This window comes from Nerophis ophidion, linkage group LG19 (assembly GCF_033978795.1).
Source record: "Nerophis ophidion isolate RoL-2023_Sa linkage group LG19, RoL_Noph_v1.0, whole genome shotgun sequence".
Taxonomy (NCBI): Eukaryota; Metazoa; Chordata; class Actinopteri; order Syngnathiformes; family Syngnathidae; genus Nerophis; species Nerophis ophidion.
The window spans coordinates 9,672,505-9,686,156 of NC_084629.1; the positions used below are offsets into that span (position 1 = coordinate 9,672,505).

Genomic DNA, 13,652 nt, shown 5'->3' on the forward strand with positions numbered 1-13,652 from the left:
GCCTTTTTAGTTTACTAAATTACAATTCAAATTTCCCGCGAAGTGTCATGTTATGTTTGACGTCACCGGTTGTAGCGGACATTATTTTCTAGCCCGATCCAAGCTATAAGCAGTCTGCTTTAATCGCATAATTACACCGTATTCTGGACATCTGTGTTGCTGAATCTTTTGCAATTTGTTCAATTAATAATGGAGAAGTCAAAGTAGAAAGATGGAGGTGGGAAGCTTTTAGCCACAAAAACACAGCCGGTGTTTCCTTCTTTGAAATTCCCGAAGATGAAGCTTTACTATGGATCAGAGCGGTCAAGCGAACATGGATCCCAACTACATGTCAGTTTTCGGTGAGAAAATTGTGGTAATAAGTCGCCTCTTACCGGAGACATCAGCGGAGCTTCCGTCCTGCTGCAGCTGCCGTGACTTCCCTCAGAGACTCTGTCGTCAACACACCCGTGGCCACACCCCTCCGACTTTCAGGTACTATTTAATCTCACTAAAACACTAGCAACACAATAGCAGATAAGGGATTTTCCAGAATTATCCTGGTAAATGTGTCTAAAAACATCTGAATCGCTCCCACTGCAATCGCCTTTTTTTTTCTAGTCCTTCACTCTCAATATCCTCATCCACGAATCTTTCATCCTCGCTCAAATTAATGGGGAAATCGTCGCTTTCTCGCTCCGAATCGCTCTCGCCGCTGGTGGCCATGATTGTAATCAATGTTCAGATGTGAGGAGCTCCACAACCCGTGACATCACGCACACATCATCTGCTACTTCCGGTAAAGGCAAGGGTTTTTTATTAGCGACCAAAAGTTGCGAACTGTATCGTGGATGTTCTCTACTAAATCATTTCAGCCAAAATATGGCAATATCGCGAAATGATCAAGTATGACACATAGAATGGACCTGCTATCCCCGTTTAAATAAGAACATCTCATTTCAGTAGGCCTTAAAGTCCCCCTTACAATGGTTCCGGTATTGGTCTGTGACCCGAGCAACCAGAACATGACAGACACCACCAGCAAAAAGATGTTAAAAACAAAACTCAATAGCCTATATTGACAATATAAAGTCGTTCTCATCAAATACCTGATGCAATTTTTCAATATGACTTCAAACTAGTGTTGTAACGATACCAATATTTTGATACCAGTACTAAAATTATTTCGGTACTTTACTAAATGAAGGGGACCACATAAAATTGCATTATTGTCTTTATTTTGACAAAAAAATCTTACGGTACATCAAACATACGTTTCTTATTGCAGTTAAATCCTTAAATAAAATAGTGAACATACGAGACAAATTGTCTTTTATTAGTAAGTAAACAAACAAAGGCTCCTAAATAGTCTGCTGACATATGCAGTAACATATTTTGTAATTTATCATTCCCTTATTTTGTCCACGTTATTAAGGACAAGTAGTAGAAAATTCATCTACTTGTTCATTTACTGTTAAAATCTGCTTACTTTCTATTTTAACATGTTCTATCTACACTTCTGTTAAAATGTAATAATCACTTATTCTTCTGTTGTTTGATACTCGACATTAGTTTCGGATGATACCACAAATTTGGGTATCAGTCCGATACCAAGTCGTTACAGGATCATACATTGGTCATATTCAAAGTCCTCATGTGTCCAGAGACATAATTCCTAATTTTATAAACATAAAATATACATTTAAAAAATAACAAAAGAAGATGTTGTGATGCCAAATAATATCGATCCTATCATAGTAGTATCAACTTGATGCGTGCTTGTACCTGATATCATTACAGTCGATGTTAGGTGTCGATCCACCAATGGCGTTTGTTTACATTTTGACGCCGGTGAGCTACGGTGTGTAGTGAAGTATTTTTAGCTATTCCTCGTCCTGCAGGGATGATACTTGTAAGAAACGTACGTTTTTTTGTCGCCATGGAGGCGAGGATTAGTGATTTAGAAGTAGTTAAAACACTGCCGACGGCGGATGGACGTCGTGTCTTAAAGCACCTCTTCCTGAGGGCGTTTCAGTGTTATAACTTCATTTTTATCGTCAGTTTTTAATCCAAAATGCGTCCGTTCTCCCTTTTCTGTCGACACACTGTGTCTGCTTGTAAGTACTCAGTGACCGTGCGCTGCCGAACAGGCTCCGGTGTAAGACCGGTAGGTTTCAGAGATGGTATCATACCGAAAATGAGTCATTCGTGTCTCGGTACTATACAAATACCGGTATACCGTACAACCCTACTTCAACCATAACCATCATTAATTATTTTGTCTCAAAGTAGGCTTGAAAAGCAATGAACTACCTGCTGCCACCTACTGGTACGGAAGAGTATTACATGGTTACTCTGCTGATTTCCAGACAGCACAGACACTCAACAACAGCACATTGTTTGCGGATTATAACTATTGGTTTGCAGAAAATATTTTTCCGACCAATTAGGTGAAATTGCATAATTTCCCACGGCACATACAACAATATCTCACGGTACACTAGTGCAGTGTTTTCCAACCACTGTGCCGCGGCACACGAGCGGACCATGAGATATTGTCTGGCGTGCCGTGGGACACTATGTAATTTCACCTAAATGGATTAAAAAAAAATTTGCAAACCAGTCATAATAATCCGCAAATAATGTGCTGTTTTTAAGTGTCTTTGCTCTCTAGAGATCGGCAGAGTAACCGTGTAATACTCTTCCATATCAGTAGGTGGCAGCAGGTAGCTAATCGCTTTATAGATGTCGGGAACATGGTTGGTCGCGATCACAATGTGCAGACGACAGCGGGAGGCAGGGTGCAGGTAAAAAGGTATCTAATGCTTCAGCCAAAAGTAAACAGAAGGCAAGTGCCACTAAGAAAAGGCATTGAAGCTTAGGAATGGCTACGCAAAACAAAGCTAAAAGTGAACTGGCTGCAAAGTACACAAAAACAGAATGCTGGACGACAGCAAAGACTTGCAGCGTGTGGAGCAGCAGACGGCGTCCACAAAGTACATCCGTTCATGACATGACAATCAACCACAAAGTAGGAACGCAAGACTGATTGATTGATTGATTGATTGATTGATTGAATCTTTTATTAGTAGATTGCACAGTACAGTACATATTCCGTACAGTTGACCACTAAATGATAACACCCGAATAAGTTTTTCAACTTGTTTGAGTCGGGGTCCACGTTAATCAATTCATGGTAAATGTGCCGTTTGTTGAGTGTCTGTGCTGTCTAGAGATTGGCAGAGTAACCGTGCAATACTTTTCCATATCAGTAGGTGGCAGCTAGTAGCTAATCGCTTTGTAGATGTCAGGAACATGGTTTGTCACAATCACAATATGCAAACGACAGCGGGAGGCAGGGTGCAGGTAAAAAGGTATATAATGCTTAAACCAAAAATAAACAAAGGGCAAGAGCGCTAAGAAAAGGCATTGAAGCTTAGGAATGGCAAGGCAAAACAAAGCTAAAACTGAACTGGCTGCAAAGTAAACAAAAACCGAACGCTGGACGACAGCAAAGACTTACAGCGTGTGGAGCAGCAGATGGCGTCCACAAAAGTACATCGGTTCATGACATGACAATCAACAACAAAGTAGGAACGCAAGATTGATTGATTGATTGATTGATTGATTTAACCTTTTATTAGTAGATTGCACAGTACAGTACATATTCCGTACAGTTGACACTAAATGGTAACACCCGAATAAGTTTTGCAACTTGTTTAAGTCGGGGTCCACGTTAATCAATTCATGGTAAATATGCCATTTGTTGAGTGTCTGTGCTGTCTAGAGATCGGCAGAGTAACCGTGTAATACTCTTCCATATCATTAGGTGGCAACTGGTAGCTAATCGCTTTATAGATGTCGGGAACATGGTTGGTCGCGATCACAATATGCAGACGACAGCGGGAGGCAGGGTGCAGGTAAAAAGGTATATAATGCTTAAACCAAAAATAAACAAAGGGCAAGTGCGCTAAGAAAAGGCATTGAAGCTTAGGAATGGCAAGGCAAAACAAAGCTAAAACTGAACTGGCTGCAAAGTAAACAAAAACCGAACGCTGGACGACAGCAAAGACTTACAGCGTGTGGAGCAGCAGATGGCGTCCACAAAGTACATCCGTTCATGACATGACAATCAACAACAAAGTAGGAACGCAAGATTGATTGATTGATTGATTGATTGATTGATTGAAACTTTTATTAGTAGATTGCACAGTACAGTACATATTCCGTACAGTTGACCACTAAATGGTAACACCCGAATAAGTTTTTCAACTTGTTTAAGTCGGGGTCCACGTTAATCAATTCATGGTAAATGTGCCATTTGTTGAGTGTCTGTGCTGTCTAGAGATTGGCAGAGTAACCGTGCAATACTTTTCCATATCAGTAGGTGGCAGCTAGTAGCTAATCGCTTTATAGATGTCAGGAACATGGTTGGTCGCGATCGCAATATGCAGACGACAGCGGGAGGCAGGGTGCAGGTAAAAATGCTTAAATCAAAAATAAACAAAAGGCAGGTGCCGCTAAGAAAAGGCAGTGAAGCTTAGGGATGGCAAGGCAAAACAAAGCTAAAACTGAACTGGCTGCAAAGTAAACAAAAACCGAACACTGGACGACAGCAAAGACTTGCAGCGTGTGGAGCAGCAGACGGCGTCCACAAAAGTACATCCGTTCATGACATGACAATCAACAACAAAGTAGGAACGCAAGACTGATTGATTGATTGAAACTTTTATTCGTAGATTGCACAGTGAGTTCAGTACATATTCCGTACAATTGACCACTAAATGGTAACACCCGAATAAATGTTTCAACTTGTTTAATCATCAATTCATGGTAATAACAATAACTAAAACACTACACAAAGAAAAACACCAACAAAGTCAAAATAAGTCACGGCACTTACTTTGAGACAAAAGCTATCCTGATGCATGGTTGTTAATGGTTTGTATTCTTTTCCAACAGTTGCGAGGACAACTTTTTATTGTCAATATCGGCTGCTGAGTTGAATTGTTCAATGTTTTCTGCTGGTGGTGTGCCTTGAGATTATTTCCAATGAAAAAAAAATGTGCCCTGGCTTAGAAAAAGGTGGAAAAACACTGCACCGGTGTGCCGCGGCACAGTGGTTGAAAAACACTGCCTTAACAGCCCCTTCACCTGCTCCTCGTTTTCATGTCCAGGCCTGACAATGTCTGCAAACTCCTCCCGCTTCATACAACAACACGCTTGCTTTAAAGCTCTTGGGATTCCCTTCTTTAAAAAAAAACAAAAAAAAACAACAACACATGGAAAGCATTTTGAAAACATTTGGCTCAAGAGAAGGATCAAATCGGCACGAGTAATGCACAAAGCCGTTTTGTCAAACATAATAGGATGATAGAATTTAAAAGAAGCAATTTGGTTTGTAAAGGGTTTAATCCATCAGCTCCCTCCTAATGAATCAAATCCAATAAAAGTGATTGAACATGCACGCCCAATAAGAACATGGCACGTGGGGGAGGAGGTCCACATGTGACCGAGAGGTTTCGATGGTACTGAGGGTGTTGGCTGCTGAAAGTCGGCATGAAATCCCTCGACGTGGTGCCAGACTGCATCTCTGAAGCAACCGGAGCGCTCCAAAAACCGCACCGACCCGAGCCAAAGCCCCTCATTGTGCACATGCCTCTTCTTAGCGTTGTGACACCGCGACATATTTGCGTACTTTTCAACGCATTCTTGATCCGGGGGACGCTAAGATCATTTTGCAAGGGGGGGGTGGAAACATGGGTCGGTTGGCGCCAGAAAACCGTTGCACACGAAACCAAATTTCGAGCTATAATGATTGATGATAAATTGAACTGGAAATCTCATGTAAAAAATATACAACGTTAAAGGCCTACTGAAATGCGATTTTCTTATTCAAACGGGGATAGCAGGTCCATTCTATGTGTCATACTTGATCATTTTGCGATATTGCCATATTTTTGCTGAAAGGATTTAGTAGAGAGCATCGGCGATAAAGTTCGCAACTTTTGGTGCTGTTAAATAAAAGCCTTGCCTGTATCGGAAGTAGCAGACGATATGCGCGTGACGTCACAGGTTGTGGAGCTCCTCACATCTGAACATTGTTTATAATCATGGCCACCAGCAGCGAGAGCGATTCGGACCGAGAAAGCGACGATTTCCCCATTATTTTGTGCGAGTATGAAAGATTCGTGGATGAGGAAAGTGAGAGTGAAGGACTAGAAAACTTTTTTTTTTTTTTAAATAAATACTAGAGGGCAGTGGGAGCGATTCAGATAGGGAAGATGGTGTGAGAGGCGCCGTGGCAGCCGTGGGGGTGGAAGGACCACTCGGCCAGGCCCAAACGCAACAAGGGATAGATCCATACCGCTTTGAACCCGACACATTTCTCTGTTGATGCAATTGTTGATGACTGAAGTTCTGATATCAACCAAAGCTCCTCATCCCACCCCCCGGATTGTAAATAATGTAAATAATTAAATGTACATACTATGATGATTAACTTGTGTGATGACTGTATTATGTTGATAGTATATATTTGTACCATGAATTGATTAACGTGGACACCGACTTAAACAAGTTGAAAAACGTATTCGGGTGTTACCATTTAGTGGTCAATTGTACGGAATATGTACTATACTGTGCAATCTACTAATAAAAGTATCAATCAATCAGAAAAAACGCTGACGGTGACGGTCAGGAGGGCGCTGCTGATATTGATGCTGCAGTAGCACACGACATAGATCACTTTCAGAATACAGAATGGTAAAATGTTATTAATTTTTCGAAATGATTCGCTGCATAATACACTGTATTTTGTGTGTGTGGTCCAATCCAACCGTGTTCGCTTCACATCTCAGTTCCATATCAATCAATCAATCAATGTTTATTTAAATAGCCCTAAATCACAAATGTCTCAAAGGACTGTACAAACCATTATGACTACGACATCCTCGGAAGAACCCACATAAGGGCAAGGAAAACTCACACCCAGTGGGCAGGGAGAATTCACACCCAGTGGGACGCCAGTGACAATGCTGACTATGAGAAACCTTGGAGAGGTAAAGCTTGACTGTCATCTTTCGGGAATGTAATCAATGAAACACCGGCTGTGTTTGTGTTGCTAAAGCCGGCCGCAATACACCGCTTCCCACTTACAGCTTTCTTCTTTGATGTCTCCATTGTTCATTGAACAAATTGCAAAAGATTAACCAACACAGATGCCCAGAATACTGTGGAATTTTGCGATGAAAACAGACAATTTAATAGCTGGGCACGATGCTGGCACAAAATGTCCTCTACAGTCCGTGACATCACGCGCAGGCGTCATCATTACCAAGACGTTGTATGCAGGATTTTTTGGCGCAAAATTTAAAATTACACTTTATTGGCATGTGTTGCAATGTTAATATTTCATCATTGATATATAAACTATCAGACTGCATGGTCGGTAGTAGTGGGTTTTAGTAGGCCTTTAAGAAGCAAGAAAGACGTTAATAATGAAAAAAGCAAAACATGTTTTAGACCAGAACTTTTCAACCACTCTAGTGTGGCGTGAGATACAGTCTGGTGTGCCGTGGGAGATTATCTAATTTCACCTATTTGGGTTATAAATATGTTTTGCAAACCAGTAAATATAGTCTGCAAATGATGTGTTGTTGTCGAGTGTCGGTGCTGTCTAGAATTCGGCAGAGTAACCGAGTAATTGTCGTCCATATCAATAGGGGGCTGCCGGTAGCTAATTGCTTTGTAGATGTCGGAAACAGCAGGATGCAGGGTGAAGGTAAAAAGGTGTCTAATGCTTAAACCAAGAATAAACAAAAGGTGAGCGCCCCTAACAAAAGGCATTGACGCTTAGGGAAAGTTATGCAAGACAAAACTACAACTGAACTGGCTACAAAGAGAAAAAAAAACAGAATGCTGGACGACAGCAAAGACTTACTGTGGAGCAAAGACGGCATCCAAAAATTACAACCGTATATGACATGACAATCAACAATGTCCAACACAAAGAAGGATAAAAAAAACTGAAATAGTCTTGATTGCTAAAACAACGTAGATGCGGGAAATATCGCTCAAAGCAAGACAGGAAAATAACAAAAAAAAGAGAAGAAGCCACCAAAATACAGTGCAAGACAAGAAGTAAAACACTACACACAGGAAAACAGCAAAAAACTCCAAATAAGTCAGGGGGTGATGTGACAGGTGGTGACAGTACACCTACTTTGAGACAAGAGCTATAGTGATGCATGCTTGGTTATGGTTTAAAGTCACATCCAACAATCGCGACAACAACTTTTTACCCTCAACTGAGTTTCATTTTTTATTGATTTCTGCCGGTGGTGTGCCTCTGGATTTTTTCAACGCAAAAAATGTACCTTGGCTCAAAAAGGATGAAAAACACTGTTCTAGACCATGTTTGCATGTGTATTGTGCAGAAATATGGGGAAATAACTACAAAAGCACACTTCATTCATTAACGGTATTACATAAAAGATCAGTTAGAACAGTGGTTCTCAACCTTTTTTCACTGATGTACCCCCTGTGAACATTTTTTTAATTCCAGTACCCCCTAATCAGAGCAAAGCATTTTTGGTTGAAAAAAAGAGATAAAGAAGTAAAATACAGCACTATGTCATCAGTTTCTGATTTATTAAATTGTATAACAGTGCAAAATATTGCTCATTTGTAGTGGTCTTTCTTGAACTGTTTGGAAAAAAATATATAAAAAATAACTAAAAACTTGTTGAAAAATAAACAAGTGATTCAATTATAAATACAGATTTCTACACATAGAAGTAATCATCAACTTAAAGTGCCCTCTTTGGGGATTGTGATAGAGATCCATCTGGATTCATGAACTTATTTCAAAACATTTCTTCACAAAAAAATAAATCTTTAACATCAATATTTATGGAACATGTCTACAAAAAATCTAGCTGTCAACACTGAATATTGCATTGTTGCATTTCTTTTCACAGTTTATGAACTTACATTCATATTTTGTTGAATTATTTTTCAATAAATACATTTTGTATTGTTTTTTTTAGAATATTTCAAAAAAAATCTCACGTACCCCTTGGCATACCTTCAAGTACCCCCAGGGGTACACATACCCCCATTTGAGAACCACTGAGTTAGAATAATACATAATGTTGGATATAGAGAACATACAAACCCTTTCTTCATTGAAACGAAAATACTGATACTTCATGACAGTGAATTTGCAAACAGCTAAAATTATACACAAAGAAAACTACAATCTGCTACCCAATAATGTACAACAATTCTTCTCAACAAAAGAGGATAAATATAATCTTAGAGACAAATGGAATTTAAAACATTTGTATGCACGTACAACACTTAAGACCTTCAGTATGTGGAATTAAATGATGGAATGGATTAAGCAAAAAAATCAAACAATGCACTAATAAGATCCACTTCGAGAAACTAATCAAACTTTAAAAGGGAACATTATCACCAAACCTATGCAAGCGTCAATATATACCTTGATGTTGCAGAAAAAAGACCATATATTTTTTTAACCGATTTCCGAACTCTAAATGCGTGAATTTTGGCAAATTAAACACCTTTCTGTTTATCGCTCTTTTAGCGATGACATCAGAACGTGACGTCACCGAGGTAACACACCCGCCATATTCATTTTCACATTACAAAAACCGGGTCTCAGCTCTGTTATTTTCCGTTTTTTCGACTATTTTTTGGAACCTTGGAGACATCATGCCTCGTCGGTGTGTTGTCGGAGGGTGTAACAACACTAACAGGGAGGGATTCAAGTTGCACCACTGGCAAGAAATCTGCCGCCAGACCCCCATTGAATGTACCAGAGTGTCTGCACATTTGACCGGCGATGCTAAGACAGACATGGCACAGAGATGTATGGATAACCTGCAGATGCATTTGCAACGATTAAGTCAACGAAATCACAAAGGTGAGTTTTGTTGATGTCGTTGAGTTATGTGCTAATCAGACATATTTGATCATGGCATGGCTGCCAGCTAATCGATGCTAACATGCTATGCTAATCGATGCTAACATGCTATGTACGGTAGCTGTATGTACATTTTAAACTAGATACCCACATTTAATGCGAAACAAACACTTACCAATCGACGGATTTAAGTTGCTCCAGTGTCACAAGATGCGAAAGTCCTGATCGTTTGGTCCGCACATTTTACCGGCGATGCTAATAAGGCAGCCATGCTATGGGCCACTTCATTAGGTACACCCACGCTATGGCCGAATAGCGTCAATAGCTTCACTTTCTTCTTCAATTTCGTTTTCGCTATCTGCCTCCATACTCCGACCATCTGTTTCAATACATGCGTAATCTGTTGTATCGCTTAGCCACTGAAATCCGAGTCTGAATCCGAGCTAACGTCGCTATATCTTGCTGTGGTAACCGCCATGTTGGTTGTATTGGCAGCACTGTATGACGTCACAGGGAAATGGACAGCGGTTTCGAAGATAGCGAAAATAAGGCACTTTAAAGCTTTATTTAGGGATATTCCGGGACCGGCAAAATTTTGAAAAAAAATTCAAAAAATACAAAAAGCCACTGGGAACTGATTTTTGTTGTTTTTAACCCTTTTGAAATTGTGATAATGTTCCCCTTTAAGTGTTTACAAAGTACAAAGAAGAAGAACCATGATACACATTCTGAATTTATCTCATTCATCTATCCGTTCATTTTCTAGATAATCTTACTCATCTCACCATATGAAATATAACTTACTTCACTAATTATTATTTATTCATTTATTACTTTTATTGTTATTACAAAAGTTTTATCAACTAGGATTAAATAAGCTCTGCTTCTTCCTTCTCCTTTTCGAATATGTTAAATAGAGAAACTGGACATTGCGATGTATCATATTATATGCTTGCATGTTCCAAATAAATTCAAACTCAAATTCAACTCAACCCAACTGCTGTACCCACCATCGGATCGGGTTTTGAGAGGAAAACCTTGGATGGAAGTTACCTGAAGTTACATGAGAGCTATTGTGAGCCAAGCCCCTCTCGGCTGCCATAAGCACAGTAGCCCCTTTCACACTGGCCTTATAAGGCCGTATCAGATTCCAACAGAGGCTAAAAGTGTGATGTTTAGCATCCGACACTCACTTCTTTGGCTCAGTTGTGTTGAAAACCAGGGATGTGTAGAAGAGGCATATTTAAAAAAAAATATATATATATATATTGAACTGTTATAAATAAACAGTTGTGGTCAAAATTTTACATGCACTTATGAAGGACATAATGTCTTGGTGATCATGTTTTGTTTGGGTATTTTCTATTTGTTTTTTTGCACTGTGTCAGGTCCTGTTTTTGTACTCCCTGCTTTGTTTCCATGACAACCCATTAGTTTCCACCTTTCCTCATGTCACGCACCTGATTCATTTGGACTCATATCCCTGTTAATCATCACAGCACTATTAAAGCCTGTAGTTGCCAGGCAGTCGGCCTTGTTATTCATGCTGATGATCCATGCTGCTCTTTTTCATGCTCTTTTCTCGTTCCAAGGAAGTTTTTTCTATTCATGCCATAGTTTGCAAGTTTTGTTTTATGTCCTTAGTTTGGCCTTTGTGGTAGTTTTGTTTTCTTAGCCAAGTTTTTAACCTCTGCTGAGAGCGCCTTTCGTTTGTTCCTTTTTTCGAGTTAAGATTAAAATCATGTTTTTACCTTCACGCCATGTCCGATTCAGTCCTTTGGCATCTCGGGAAAACAGACCTCACCATACTCCAAGTCTTGATAGTCACGTGTCATGTTCTGTGGTCTGGATTATGTTTTTTTTATTTTATGCTAGTTTTGGACTCTTTTTAGTTTCTGTTAACGCTTCCTTGTTTCCATGACAACCCATTAGTTTCCACCTTTCCTCATGTCACGCACCTGATTTATTTGGACTCATATCCCTGTTAATCACCACAGCACTATTAAAGCCTGTAGTTGCCAGGCAGTCGGCCTTGTTATTCATGCTGATGATCCATGCTGCTCTTTTTCATGCTCTTTTCTCGTTCCAAGTAATTTTTTTCTATTCATGCCATAGTTTGCAAGTTTTGATTTATGTCCTTAGTTTGGCCTTTGTGGTAGTTTTGTTTTCTTAGCCAAGTTTTTAACCTCTGCTGAGAGCGCTTTTCGTTTGTTCCTTTTTTCGAGTTAAGATTAATATCATGTTTTTACCTTCACGCCATGTCCGATTCAGTCCTTTCGCATCTCGGGAAAACAGACCTCACCATAGTCCAAGTCTTGATAGTCACGTGTCATGCTCTGTGGTCTGGATTATGTTTTTTTTATTTTATGCTAGTTTTGGACTCTTTTTAGTTTCTGTTGACGCTTCCTTGTTTCCATGACAACCCATTAGTTTCCACCTTTCCTCATGTCACGCACCTGATTCATTTGGACTCATATCCCTGTTAATCACCACAGCACTATTAAAGCCTGTAGTTGCCAGGCAGTCGGCCTTGTTATTCATGCTGATGATGAATGCTGCTCTTTTTCATGCTCTTTTCTCGTTCCAAGTAAGTTTTTTCAATTCATGCCATAGTTTGCAAGTTTTGTTTTATGTCCTTAGTTTTGCCTTTGTGGTAATTTGTTTTTTTTTAGCCAAGTTTTTAACCTCTGCTGACAGCGCCTTTCGTTTGTTCCTTTTTTCGAGTTAAGATTAAAATCATGTTTTTCCCTTCACACCATGTCCGATTCAGTCCTTTGGCATCTCAGGAAAACAGACCTCACCATAGTCCAAGTCTTGACAGTCTCGTGTCATGTTCTGTGGTCTCGATCATTTATTTTTTATTTTTTTTATGCTAGTTTTGGACTCTTTAAGTTTCAGTTAACGCTCCCTTGTTTAGTTTCCATGACGACTTGTGATTTTCACCTGCCTCTTGCATTCGGGACACACCTGTCTCTAATCAAGAGACCAGTATTTAAACCTGTCGGTCTGGTGACGTTGCTAGTTTTTCACGCCAAAGTTCACTTTGTTCCTTCATGCCATAGATTCATGCTCTTTTCTTGCCACAGTAAGTGCTTGCCTGTTTTCACGCGATTTCATGTTTTATGTCCCAGGTCGGGGGTCGGCAACCCGCGGCTCTGGAGCCGCATGCGGCTCTTTAGCGCTGCCCTTGTGGCTCTCTGGAGCTTTTTCAAAAATATATGAAAAATGGAAAAATATGAGGGGGGAAAAAAAAACATATTTTTTGTTTTAATATGGTTTCTGTAGGAGGACAAACATGACACAAACCTCCCTAATTGTTATAAAGCACACTGTATATATTAAACATGCTTCATTGACTCGAGTATTTGGTGAGCGTCGTTTTGTCCTACTAATTTTATGCAGTCCTTGAACTTACCGTAGTTTGTTTACATGTATAACTTTCTCCGACTTTCTAAGACGTGTTTTATGCCACTTCTTTTTCTGTCTCATTTTGTCCACCAAACTTTTAACGTTGTACATAAATGCAGGTGAGTTTTGTTGATGTTATTGACATATGTGGAGTGCTAATCAGACATATTTGGTCACTGCATGACTGTAAGCTAATCGATGCTAACATGCTATTTAAGCTAGCTGTATGCACTTATTGCATTATAATGCCTCCTTGGTAGCTATATTTGAGCTCATTTAGTTTCCTTTAAGTCCTCTTAATTCAATTTATATC

At 39.7% G+C, this 13,652-nt stretch overlaps 1 protein-coding gene across 1 annotated transcript in view; it reads right to left on the bottom strand.

Moving 5' to 3' along the window:
* The window catches only part of LOC133537936 (anosmin-1-like), a 251,758-nt gene that overhangs the window by 107,404 nt on the left and 130,702 nt on the right, over nt 1-13,652 (bottom strand). The gene's annotated exons all lie outside the window — the stretch shown is intronic.